This window comes from Schistocerca piceifrons, chromosome 2, assembly GCF_021461385.2.
Source record: "Schistocerca piceifrons isolate TAMUIC-IGC-003096 chromosome 2, iqSchPice1.1, whole genome shotgun sequence".
Classification (NCBI taxonomy): Eukaryota; Metazoa; Arthropoda; class Insecta; order Orthoptera; family Acrididae; genus Schistocerca; species Schistocerca piceifrons.
In genome coordinates, this window is record NC_060139.1 from 62,545,121 (window position 1) to 62,558,829 (window position 13,709).

Consider the following 13,709-nt stretch of genomic DNA (forward strand, 5'->3'; position numbering starts at 1 on the left):
CCTCTGCCTGGCAGTCTACATAGACGTAACTTCACTGATCTGTCTACCTATTTTAATGAATGAAAACGTCGGTTTTTCGTCTTTTAACATATATAAATGACCATCTGTCTTTTTTAATGTGTAAACCTTCATTTTTGCATTCATCTGTGAATGTATTTTAATCAATGACAAATTAGCTTTTTATCTATTAACTAATGTAACTACTGAGTAAAACATTTATTTTTTCTATCACAGTGTCAATTTTTAGCACTTTTCACAATTTTTATAATCATTTCGCGTAAGAGCAGCGAATTTTACCCACTGAAATCTACCCCCCGCCCCCTCCATTTTCCGGTGCGGAGAGAGGTATGAAAGGACAATAAGGGTAAAAAATGAACCTGGAACGCTTGTTAAAAGGCGAAAAAGTACAAAGGCGAAACGAACACTTGGCCACTTGCTAAGGGTTTCGAGAGCAACCGGTGTCCACGGTACATACTTACATCTCTCGATCCATGTTTATACGGTGACTAAAGGCTAGAACGTATTCTGCAGCCTGTTCTGTATCTGATATATCGTCAGACTGCTTAGATGACAAATTCACATTAACGAAAAATGATTTACAATGGGTTTGAACGTGGCACATATTCAGTGGTTCGTTAGAGTGAGAGGAACAAATCACGATGGTTCAAAAAACAGTGCCTAATACGTAGTCCAGTTAAAATTATCTACTGGCGACGACAGAAATTCATCCAAATCGTATGAAGGAATTTAATATCCCAGAAATTGTTTCCATGGAGCGGGCGTGCGGGAGAGCCAGAGTGATATACTGTCCCTACGTATAGCGACTGTGAAATCGTACGAGACTCAGAATAGCTAATCGGCCCGGGTAGTAGAGTTACGCCCTTTGGAGCACCATGCTCGACACGCCGGCATGTCCAGAACCCCATATGAACAACACAATAGCGCCAGCATTCCTGGACCCAGTGTGTGAAAGTGTGGCACGTGTGGGTCGCACAGGGTCTGCGGAGGACACTGAGGGATCCGTCCCTGGTGCTGGCAGCTCGCTCCCACATTATACAGTGTGCGTCCAGTCTAGATGGCGAATCACAATGGAACGGGAGGCGTCTTGCATTCTCCGTTTCAACAAGAGGAATTCAGCCAGAACAGTTCGGAGTGATTTTCGTGGCAGTCCGGCACTGCAGCTTCTACACGCCAGAGCATACGATAAAGGGGCAAACAACTTCGAGACATTGTTTTCTGGGTGAAGGACCACTGACTTCTAGCAATTCTTTGATTTCTGAATTCTGGATCGTGGCGAAACACCAGTGTCTCAGTCATTCCAAAAAAATTTCGTGGTATTTATTCTTACGTTGAGTATTTTTTTCTCTGTGCTAAATGCAGAAGTGTCCGCATTGGACTGACCATTTGTCACAAAAAATGGCTCTGAGCACCATGGGACTTAACATCTGAGGTCATCAGTCCCCTAGAACTTAGAACAACTGAAACCTAAATAACCGAAAGACATCACACACATCCGTGCCCGAGGCAGGATTCGAAACTACGACCGTAGCGGTCGCGCGGTTCCAGACTGAAGCGCCTAGAACCGCTCAGCCACACCGGCCGGCTCATTTGTCACGATCTAACATGCCTACAAACGTTCATGTATTCTTCAGGTAAGACTGAAAACCTTTGCAATAATTATGGTAAACTTCTCAATGCATCACCGAAATCGCTCGTTATTGAGCTCACTAGTATTTTTGTTGACTACATTGGACTCCAAAATTTCGTTTTCCTTAAAACTTGTGACATATTTTATGTTGTTCCCCTTTATTTAATTATTTTAATTGCTGATTTACCATATTCTGTGACCATATAAAAATCATCTGTCCACCAAGAAGCTCATTAGGTTAATGACATTTTCAAAACATGGTTGCAAGCGCTTTTGTCACCACGAGACAGAAGAGCTGGTAGGAGAAAAGCAGTAATCATCATAGTGATTAAATCCTTCAGTTTGCAATTCAGTTAGATACATCAAACACGGGAGTGGAAGTAAATACAAAGTCTTGGATATTCGCAGGAAAAGTAATTGCAGGCTGCAATAGTTATCCAGTATAAGGATAAATGCAGTCAGATGACATCTCATTCGGGGTCAGTAACAAGACATCAACGATTCAGGTGGCAGACGGTTGAACTCGGTATAACGGCAGTCGGCCGAGTGCGGTGTTAGTGTGTTTGTACGTGCCTTTCTTGCTGACAGGAACCAGACACCTTTAGTGACAGTGCGTATTGTATGCATAAACCACCATTATGACAGTCACGCGGAAAACAGTTATCACGTGAAGAGAAAGCAAAAGTCGTGTCTTAGACGGCAACGGGACACTCTAGTCGTCAAGAAGTTGAACCGCTCATGTACAGTGATTTGCCATTCGGCTCACAATATGGACAGAAAGAAAAATATAAGCAAAGTAGGTAATTATCTGAGGCATCGAAATGGTTACTTTTACTCAAAGCAAGAACCATAAACGGCTATTATTACCAATGTGTTGCTGATTTACAGCTGCTAGTAGCTGCCAGACGTGTACGACAACGTTTCCCAAAATGAAACACTTTGCATTCAAGATTGATGCAGAAACGTGCACTGACACCCAAACATACACAGGCTACTTTGGAGTTTGCTGGAAAACTTGTCTCATGGAGTTTAAAATGTGATATAGTGATCCTCAGTGATGAAAAGAAATCTAATTTAGATCATTCGGACGGCTTTCAGTATGACTGGCATGATCTGAGAGCAGAGCAGCAGGTAAGAATTACCAAAAATTATGGTGGTGGAAGTGTTATGATTTGGACAGCACTCTGCACTAAAGGTAAATAACGCATTCCTTGACCAAACACTAGAATCTAATATGTACACTGTGATTCTAGAGACAGAATGGATTAGACTGTATGAGGACCTAGGGGAAGAAAGTCTAATGTTTGAACAAGATAATGCATCTGCGCACGTTTCTGCACAACAAAAAGGTGGTTTTAAGATAAAAATATTGATGGCTTGCTCTGGTCTGCATGTGGCCTAGATTTCGTGGAAGCCATTTGGCGAGTTTCTGCGAGGCGTCTTTATCATAATGGAAGGCAATTTGAGTCCATATGTCAACTGGTCTTTCATTTACAGTTGATAATCTGCCGCAGTAGCCTGGATCCATTCTTTGTAGATGTTCATACAATTACTATTTGTTGTCATTTTATTTTTCTTTCACACTGAAAATTTTCAACCTTTTTCAGTATCTTGATTTGGTGTTAAATCTGGTTTCTATTTTTTGTATTTTTTTCTTGTCTCTTACTCCATATCCACGATTCACGTCCATACAACAAGGTTGATGATGCGACTGTTTTATAAAATTTCAGGTTTGTTTCTTTCTGTGTTTTATGCTTTAAAGTTGTACTAATTGTTCCACAATACTTCGAAATCTACTCAACTGATTCCTCATACCTTTTTCTTATTCACACGATATTCTACCGACGATATAGCTAAAATATTTTACATGTTGTTTTTTCATTAACTTCTTATTTTGGTTAGCAATGAATATTTTTCATAAACTACCGTTGACGTAGATTTAGTACAAGATTTTTTTCTATTGTATTCTGTACTTGCGATTGACACAAATTCACCTCGAAATAAATGTCATTATAACTCAAAAAGATCACAGGAATCATTGCATAACTTTCCTACATCCAATAACAATCATATGAACCGGGTGTTGTGGCCAAGCGTTTTTAAGCGCTTAGGGTCTGTAACCCCGCGATCGCTACGGTCGTAGATTCGAATCCTGCCTCGGCCATGAAAAAAAAAAAAGTGTGTGATGTCCTTAGGTTAGTTAGGTTAAGTAGTTCTAAGTTCTAGGGGACTGATGACCTCAGATGTTAAGTCCCATAGTGCTCAGAGCCATTCACGCAGCAGCAGGTACCTGGCACAGCTCGGTCTTTGCAGGTGTCACATGTTTTCCTGGTGATAGCCAGCTACATGAAAAATATGCAGAAAACGTTTTCTGTAGGTTTAAAACAAACATATCACGACTTTGAAACATAATAAATCGTTTTAACATGCGTTGTGCATACATTTACGGAGAAAAAAAGTGTGACACAATTGTGTTTGTTACACTACAGTTCATAATGATTGATAGCAAAGATAGATGTGTTGCCTGTTGAAGAACTAAAAAGTGAACCCTTCCTTAATAACACTCTTCCGCTTTCAGCCAAGGAAGCTGACATGTGAGTTGCCTGTTATTTTTTAATTATATGAGACTTGTATTTTGCTCTTACGAGGAAGCCTCATTAAGTGTGAATCACTTCGAGCAACTTCCTAGTATCTCTGTGAGACGATGTACTCTGTTTTTAGGTGAGAACTAATCACTTCGTAAAGACAAGTGAGAGTGTTCGAGACACAGCTCCACTCACACACGTGTTGTATCCTCTGTGCTTGGCGTTAGGAGTCAATCTTCTGTGCGAAACCACACAACTTTCGTATCTTTTCATTTCCAAAACCATTGAAGGTTCTGCTTACGTTTAACTGTTCCAGTGAAGTCACCTATCTCTCTGCGCTGCTGATAATTTACTGTAAGAAATATCACATTAATTGCGTGTAGTGCCATCTATTTCATGCTGTAATAAGAGAAGATATTTCACCTTCCACTCCTCATTTGTGAAAGTCTCATATCATCCGAAAAAGCAGTTTCTACCCACAGAGGAAGCTCACAATACTCTGACAGTTACACAATAATCTATGGAATTTATGAGTTTACATCTACATCCATACTCCGTAAGCCACCTGACGGTATGTGGCGGAGGGTACCTTGAGTACCTTGCTGAGCAGTATTCAAGCAGTGGGCGAACAAGCGTACTGTAACCTACTTCCTTTGTTTTCGGATCGCATTTCCTTAGGATTCTTCCAATGAATCTCAGCCTGGCATCTGCTTTACCAACATTCAACTTTATATGATCATTCCATTTTAAATCACTCATAATGCCTACTCCCAGATCATTTATGGCATTAACTGCTTCCAGTTGCTGACCTGCTATTTTGTAGATAAATGATAAGGGATCTTTCTTTCTATGTATTCGCAGCACATTACACTTGTCTACATTGAGATTGAATTGCCTTTGCCTGCACCATGCGTCAATTCGCTGCAGATCCTCCTGCATTTCAGTACAATTTTCCATTGTTACAACCTCTCGATACACCACAGCATCATCTGCAAAAAGCCTCAGTGAACTTCCGATGTCATCCACAGTGTCATTTATGTATATTGTGAATATCAACGGTCCTATGACACTCCCCTGCGGCACACCTGAAATCACTCTTACTTCGGAAGACGTCTCTCCATTGAGAATGACTGGTACCTACATACAAGTTTTCACAATTGCATTAACAGTCCTAAACAGTTTCTTTTACATAGTAAGCGAGGTGAGCTGAATCAAGGAACGTAGAAAAAGCGAAAATAGCATAGGTGTAGAAAGCAATGCAAGGATGAAAATACCTTGAGGTGTGAAAGCATTTGGTGGGTATTAAAATAAAACAAAAATAGTTTATCCACTGATAAGGAGATCGACATAAGGAAGAAAGGGAAACAAAATAATGATGTAGTTAACGAAAAGAGATCTATTAATCTTACACAATGTCCTACCGTTAACCACAAAATCTTCTGAGTATTTGCAACTTAATAGAGAGTGGAAATAGACAGCTACAAAACTGTAAGTAGTAGACCGAAAACGCGCAGATGATGACATGTTATACTGTAGATGAAAAATTAATGGACCACACTTAATCAATGTATATGGGAAGGACACGTATAGACTCATGATTGCAATGGCAACAGATTTCATTGCAATATCATGAATAGAGTATCTATCCTGGTTACACAGAGTATGTAATCTTTGTTGACTATCCACAGACAACGACAATGATACTTTTCCTGAATATGTTCATGTAGCCTCGAACAATGTTAAAAGTCAGAACATCACGAGGAGCAGAAATATTTTGCTATATTTATCAAGGCTAAGTGAAACAGATGTCACCCTATTTTGGACATCCATAACTTCTACATTACCCATAACTACCAACATTACCGAAAGCGAAATCATATTTATAAACACGAAACACAGCTGGACCATTGAATAATTGCTCATATCTAACACCACTGGCAGTAACGTCATACGCAATCCCAGTGTCGTAAATATGCTTGTAAGTGGTCGTGCGGTACGAACGTCGAATAGACGGCAATGCATTCATGAGATTTAATGGACTGTAATAATTCATGTCTAGGGCATCAATCGGAACTTAACGTGATAAAATATGTCACAAGTATATTAAAACATGGATTTACGGTGAACACGCTGAAATTCCACAGCACGCAAGCGTCACCCACCGGAGAAATGTTGCACGTTGTAACAGAACATTTTTTAGTAGGCGCCGATTGTAAGCGTAATTTAATAACCTCGTTCTAGTTACTTGTGAACTACGCACGGGACTGTGACGAGATACGGTCTGTCAAGTGTTTGTCTTGACGGTGTGCAGTGCACCACTATCTACACATATAAAAGGCAATGTAATGACTGATTGACTCGCCATTGCTCATCGCAATTGCTAGGGACAGAAACTTTGGAGAAGGTCTCGATCTTGTACTGTAGACGTTGTCGAAGAAGGATTTTTAGAAATTTCATCCCTAAGGGTTCGATATAGGAATGAAAGATTCAGTTTTAAAGCTAGACCTACAAAAATTGATGTTTGTTATCTCGGTAAGAAATAAAGAAATAAATGTTTCAGCGTTTACCACGTTGGGGGTTAAATAGTGGTGATTTTTTTAATAAACCGTTACTAAATAACTACTAAAGTATCTGTAAAGCTACATCTTTGAAAATTAGTATTTGTTGACTCATCACCACGCAGTCCAAACCGTTAAGGACAGAAACTGGAAATTAGGGGGGGGGGGGGGGGGGGGAATGTGGAAATTATACTGTAGGCATCGTTTATCAACGAACCGTTGGAAACTCCTAAGGAGGTGAAATGGGGGGGGGGGGGGTTGAAATGAAGGATGAAAGGCTTTTTGAAAATGTGTCGCTATTAAGGCAGTTTTGAGCTAGTACTATGAAAACTGGTATTTCGTTTTTCAGTCAGAAAAAAATACATCTTTCAGCATTTAACATCACTCCACTCCATGATTATCGCAGTATCTGATTATGTCTAGAACAGGTGAACAGCGTCGCCGGCCGCGGTGGCCGAGCGGTTCTAGGCGCTTCAGTCCGGAACCGCGCGACTGCTACGATCGCAGGTTCGAATGCTGCCTCGGGCATCGATGTGTGTGATGTCCTTAGGTTAGTTACGTTTAAGTAGTTCTAAGTTCTAGGGGACTGATGACCTCAGATATTAAGTCCCATAGTGCTCAGAGCCATTTGAACCATTTTTGAACAGCGTCACATGTGAAGATTAAATAAACATATCTTGTGCAACCAAGGTTGTTTTTTTCCGTTCTGTCAGCATGTTTGGAAATTCAACCACCAATAGGGTAAAATAGTGGATGAAAGTGGTTCAGAAACCAAATTCCTTTAAAGCAAATGTAAAGTATTTAAACCTGCATCTATGAAAATTAGTATTTGACTTCTCGGTTATAAAACAGTGTTTTTGGCAAGTTAACCCCCTAAAGGAGTGAAGTAGGGGATGAAAAGTCTTATGTAATTATTTCAGTATGAAAGCATTCTGAAAGCTAAATTTACGAACATTTGTGTTTAGCTTCTTTGTTAGAAATAAAAAGAAGTAGGTATTTCACAGATTTTTGGAAATTCAAACCCTAAGGGGGTGATATAGAGGACGAAAATTATTAATAACTTATTTTGTTACATTTTAAAAAAATTTAAAGTTAAATCTACGAAAATTGGTATTTCGTTTTTCGATTAGATACAAAGAAATATTTGATGGGGGATTAAAATTTCTAAGGAAATATCAACACAAGAATGAATATGGCATGATCAACAAAAAACGTAGACTCCAGCTACCAGAATCGCCTTCTGGTCAAAGATTGGTTCGGAAAAGACTATATGGCCTTGATTAGCGTGAAAAATTTATAAGGTGTTGCAGTTTGTGAACAACATGAAAATTCGATTAAAGGAAAACAAAAACAAACAAAATGTGTGCATACCGTACAGTGTACTTTGGCGAAGTACTGGCCGCTAAACGAGTTTTCCATATTATTATCATTTGCACTTAATTTTATTACATATTGTAAAAGTAAATATTGTCTCAAAACTACGATGAATGCAAACGTGGTAACCAGTTATATGTGAAGCATACAAATTAAAATTATTTCCGATGCATGTTGAACTCATTAACAAAACTGGAAAATGATGACTGTCTGTATTGCGACATTATGTCTTCTGCTGACAGTAAAATATTGCATGACTATGCGTCCTAGCGGTTGTCGGGACTACGTATGTTGCTATCTCAACATGAAGGTCGCAGCACGTACAATGCAGCACGCACTTGACACGCAATGCGGCACGCAGCGCGTAGCTGCGGAGAGCGCACGCGCGTGCGGAAACTGCGGCTGGACTCCAGTACCGAAGAACGCGTGGAGCTGGAATTCGACGGCAGCGACGCATTCACCGCTGCTACCAGCCGATCTCCGCCGTTATGGCTCCACATATGCAGCTGTCTGCTGTACACACAATATACTGGGTGAGCACGACTACGTACGCACAATATTCTGCGTGATCACGACTACAGTCGGTGTAACTGGAAACGACTGATGTCTCTCTTGATGTCGGATACGAATTTCGTGCCATGGCAATGAACCTTTTTCGTGTGACATTTACTGACGAGACGTATCTCTGCACATTAATAGCTCGTCTTAACTCTAGTAGTGTACACCTCTGAAATTGTCACCCGAAATGTAAACGAGGGTCACAGTGATCCTTAATTATTTGCTGCAGGAATTGCTTGAATATAGAATACTTTATAGTGAAATTGGACTCTCATATACTAAACGCATTTTATTTCATCTCTGTCATGTACTTTTATAATCAGTTGTAGTATTAATGCATCCAAAATTGGAGGCAAAGTACAGACTGTCATGGAAGCTTTTCGACGATGAAATTTGATAGCGATCCGGATCTAAAGACTTCATTTGCCGTTAATTAGCTGGAGATGCTATTCATTTAATGAAATGCACATAACACAAATATTTTGATATGCTCTCAGTTATTCACTAATGCGTTCAATCATTATTTCCACGCTCTTGGAATATAGTCTAGAATGTTATCGGCAACTGCCCGACCTCTTGTATTAGGGATAGCTGTATTCCAGCAGAAGCCATTCTCACTGTGGACGACTGTATTTTCTTCATCGCTGTCTGAAAATTCGGGAGGACTGATTAGTTTCACCATTGCCCACAACTGCTGCGGGATCATTAGCTTCAGAATCTCTTTTATCAGGAAAGTCACTTACCAGTATGTCACTAGTATGATTGTGTTCTTCTAGGAATGCTTGCCATGTAGGATCTTCCACTAATAAAATGTCATTCCTACGTGCCATTTTCACATAATATACTTCACACTCAGCGACAGAGCAGTCACACAATATGTACTGGAGCGTCAAAGTGACTCATCAAAATTTTTTTCCTCAATTCATGTAACAACATCGTTTCACGTCTTCGAACGTCCGTCCTCTGCTAAGTATCTCTCAGCGCTGAATTTACATTCGTAGTGCGGTGGCGCATGCACAGTAACAAGCAGAGTCAGACGGATCCTGGTGTACACTTCTAGGGTTAACAGCTGTCGTTACATTCGCAATTCCGTATAAAGCGAGTGGTGTTTATTTCATTTTTCCATTTTCTGCTACCTCGCCAACATTCTCTCCAGACATTCCTTGAAATGTACCTAAAATTGTTGTTTCGTGCAGCTATCATAACATCCATCCACAATGAGAGAAGATTCAAACAAAATTAAGTAGATTTAATGCTCCTGTTTTAGAGGCAATACAGTTTGAAGCACAATGCCTTAACTTGTAACTACTGTTCATCCTTATATATAAAATTCACGTGTCACAGTGTTAGTTGCCATACTCCTCCGCAAAGGCTCTATCGATTCTGATGAAATTTCATGTATATGAGGTAGGTCTGAGAATAGGTCGTAATCTATTTCTCATACCCCTAAGTGGTAAAGGTGATCCACCCCAAAAAAAATTTTCTTATTTTTTGATAGAACTTTTTATTTTTATTTTTTTATGATGTGGCATTAAAAAATACACACAACCCTAAATTTTCACCCTTCTACCACCAACCCCTATTTTTACTAGTGATTTTAGTAATTTAATAATTTTCAACTCCGGTTGATAACTGGTTAATTATCACTTGATCAGTTATCCCCGCCGGGCGTCTACCGGTGATAGTCTTGCACTATTCGATAGATAGGTAATTGAAGAAAACGTACCAAAAGCAACGACTCGAATATCCCTCTTTGAATCGACGTAACTAGACCGAGAAGTTTAATTAGGTAGCACACGTCATTCGCCAAATCGACATTTAGGCCTAGCGCACACGCATCGATTTTTATCATACTGAAATATAACGTATGATCAAATTCTTTTAGTGGAACAAAGAAGTTCCTATGCACTCCTTTGTTCCTCTAAAAGAATTTAATCGTACAATACTTTTACGTACGATAAAAATCTATGCGTGTGTGCTTGGCCTTATTCATAATGCTGGCGAAAACGCTTCGACACGAAATTTCCGCTATGTTTGCATGCTCATGGACGAGCCGTGTATCGGCTGAAATTGTTAAATCCACGCGATCTACCGTAGAAACGCTAGAACTGATAGTGGCCGATACTTCCGGACTTCCCCCTAAGCCGTTTCTCACTCCCTACAGAGTTTTCGGCCATTGTTATTGCTTATGTCACGAGCTCCCGCCAACAACGGCTATTGTGTTACACGTATACATTGTGTTACACGTATACATTATTCTTATAGACTAGAGATAACTTATATGACAAAACAACGTTTGCCAGGTCAGCAATAACATATAAAGATTTTCAGAGGTGGAACGAAGTTCGCTGGGTATAGGTAGTTCATTGCATAAGATTTTGTTTAAAGAAATTCCGCAACTGTGCTGCAGGGTGAGATTGAAAATATCCACTTCAATTGAGAGATTGTTGTATTATAAACACGATCGATTTTGGGAAAATTATATTCCCATCTTCAGGTGTACAAATTTAGTAGTCAGCTTCCACGTAGTCGCTTGGCGTGCACCCATACTTACTGTGTAACAGACGGACTTGACGCTGTTTTACGGAGTGGTGCGAGCGGGCAGCATGCCGTCAAAAGTGCGTTCTCCTGTTCCACAGAGCAGTCTGGAGTCCATGGTATGCGACCACCTCGCGGCTGACAATTAAACTTGTGCACTTGAAGATGGAAATATAATTTTCCCGAAACAAGTCGTGTTTACAATAAAACAAAGTCACAACTGAACCGATATTTTCAATCTCACGATGTTCACTTAAAATATGTTCCGTTTACTGAAACCATAGTGCCTAAGTGATGGTACTGTGACTGTTATGAGTAAATCGACATGTCAAATTAAAAATAAAATATATATGCTTACACAAGGATAGTGCGCTGAATACAAGTGCCCTAGCTCACACAACACTTGACTATGGACTGAGATGCAAAGTAAACACAACAGCTGATCCATAAGTCCACCAGGCGGCATTGTGACAGAACAATTTAGAATCTTAATATGCAAAGTATAAGCTTGAATAAACAATACTAAGTAACTGTTAATATGCTTTCAAATAAGCATTACTTACACATAAAGTATAATCTAAACCAGAAACCTTGTTGTTGTTGTGGTCTTCAGTCCTGAGACTGGTTTGATGCAGCTCTGCATCCTACTCTACCCTGTACAAGCTTCTTCATCTCCCAGTCTTACTGCAACCTACACTCTTCTGAATCTGCTTAGTGTATTCATCTCTTAGTCTCCCTCTACGATTTTTACCCTCCACACTGCCCTCCAGTACTAAACTGGTGATCCCTTGATGCCTCAGAAAATGTCCTACCAACCGAGCCTTTCTTCTAGTCAAGGTCTGCCACAATCTCATCTTCTCCCCAATTCTATTCAGTACCTCCTCATTAGTTATGTGATCTACCCATGTACTCTTCAGCATTCTTCTGTAGCACCACATTTCGAAATCTTCTGTTCTCTTCTTGTCCAAACTATTTATCGTCCATATTTCACTTCCATACATGGCTACAATCCATACAAATACTTTCGGAAACGACTTCCTGACACTTAAATCTATACTCGATGTTAACAAATTTCTCTTCTTCAGAAACACTTTCCTTGCCATTGCCAGTTTACATTTTGTATCTTCTCTACTTCGACCATCATCAGTTATTTTGCTCCCCAAATAGCAAAACTCATCTACTACTTTAAGCGTCTCATTTCCTAATATACTTCCCTCAGTATCACCCGACTTAATTCGACTACATTCCATTATCCTCGTTTTGCTTTTGTTGATGTTCATCTTATATCCTCCTTTCAAGAAACTGTCCATTCCGTTCAACTGCTCTTCCATGTCCTTTGCTGTCTCTGACAGAATTACAATGTCATCGGCAAACCTCAAAGTTTTTATTTCTTCTCCATGGATTATAATTCCTACACCACTTTTTGTTTTGTTTTCTTTACTGCTTGCTCAATATACAGACTGAATAACATCGGGGATAGGCTACAACCCTGTCTCACTCCCTTCCCAACCATTTCTTCCCTTTCATGTCCCTCGACTCTTACAACTGCCATCTGGTTTCTGTACAAATTGTAAATAGCCTTTCTCTCCCTGTATTTTACCCCTGCCACATTCAGAATTTGAAAGAGAGTATTCCAGTCAACATTGTCAAAAGCTTTCTCTAAGTCTACAAATGCTAGAAATGTAGGTTTGCCTTTCCTTAATCTATCTTGTAAGATAAGTCGTAGAGTTAGTATTGCCTCACGTGTTCCAATATTTCTACGGAATCCAAACTGATCTTCCCCGAGGTGGGCCTCTACCAGTTTTTCCATTCGTCTCTAAAGAATTCGCGTTAGTACTTTGCAGCCATGACTTATTAAGCTGATAGTTCTGTAATTTTCACATCTGTCAACACCTGCTTTGGTTCAAAAAATGGTTCAAATGGCTCGGAGCACTACGGGACTTAACATCTATGGTCATCAGTCCCCTAGAACTTAGAACCATTTAAACCTAACTAACCTAAGGACATCACACAACACCCAGTCATCACGAGGCAGAGAAAATCCCTGACCCCGCCGGGAATCGAACCCGGGAACCCGGGTGCGGGAAGCGAGAACGCTACCTCACGACCACGAGCTGCGGACCACCTGCTTTCTTTGGGATTGGAGTCAGGACTGGCTCTCCCAAGGCTGTCAGTAGTTCTAATGGAATGTTTTTACTCCCGGGGCCTTGTTTCGACTTTCAGTGCTCTGTCAAACTCTTCACGCAGTATGATATCTCTCATTTAATCTTCATCTACATTCTCTTCCATTTCCATAATATTGTCCTTAAGTACATCGCCCTTGTATAGACCCTCTATATACTCCTTCCACCTTAGTGATCTTACTACAACAAAATTGTATAAAACGTTTTAGAGAATTCTTCGTACTCCATTCTGTTAACATGTAATACTGGTTTATGTAATCAGTTC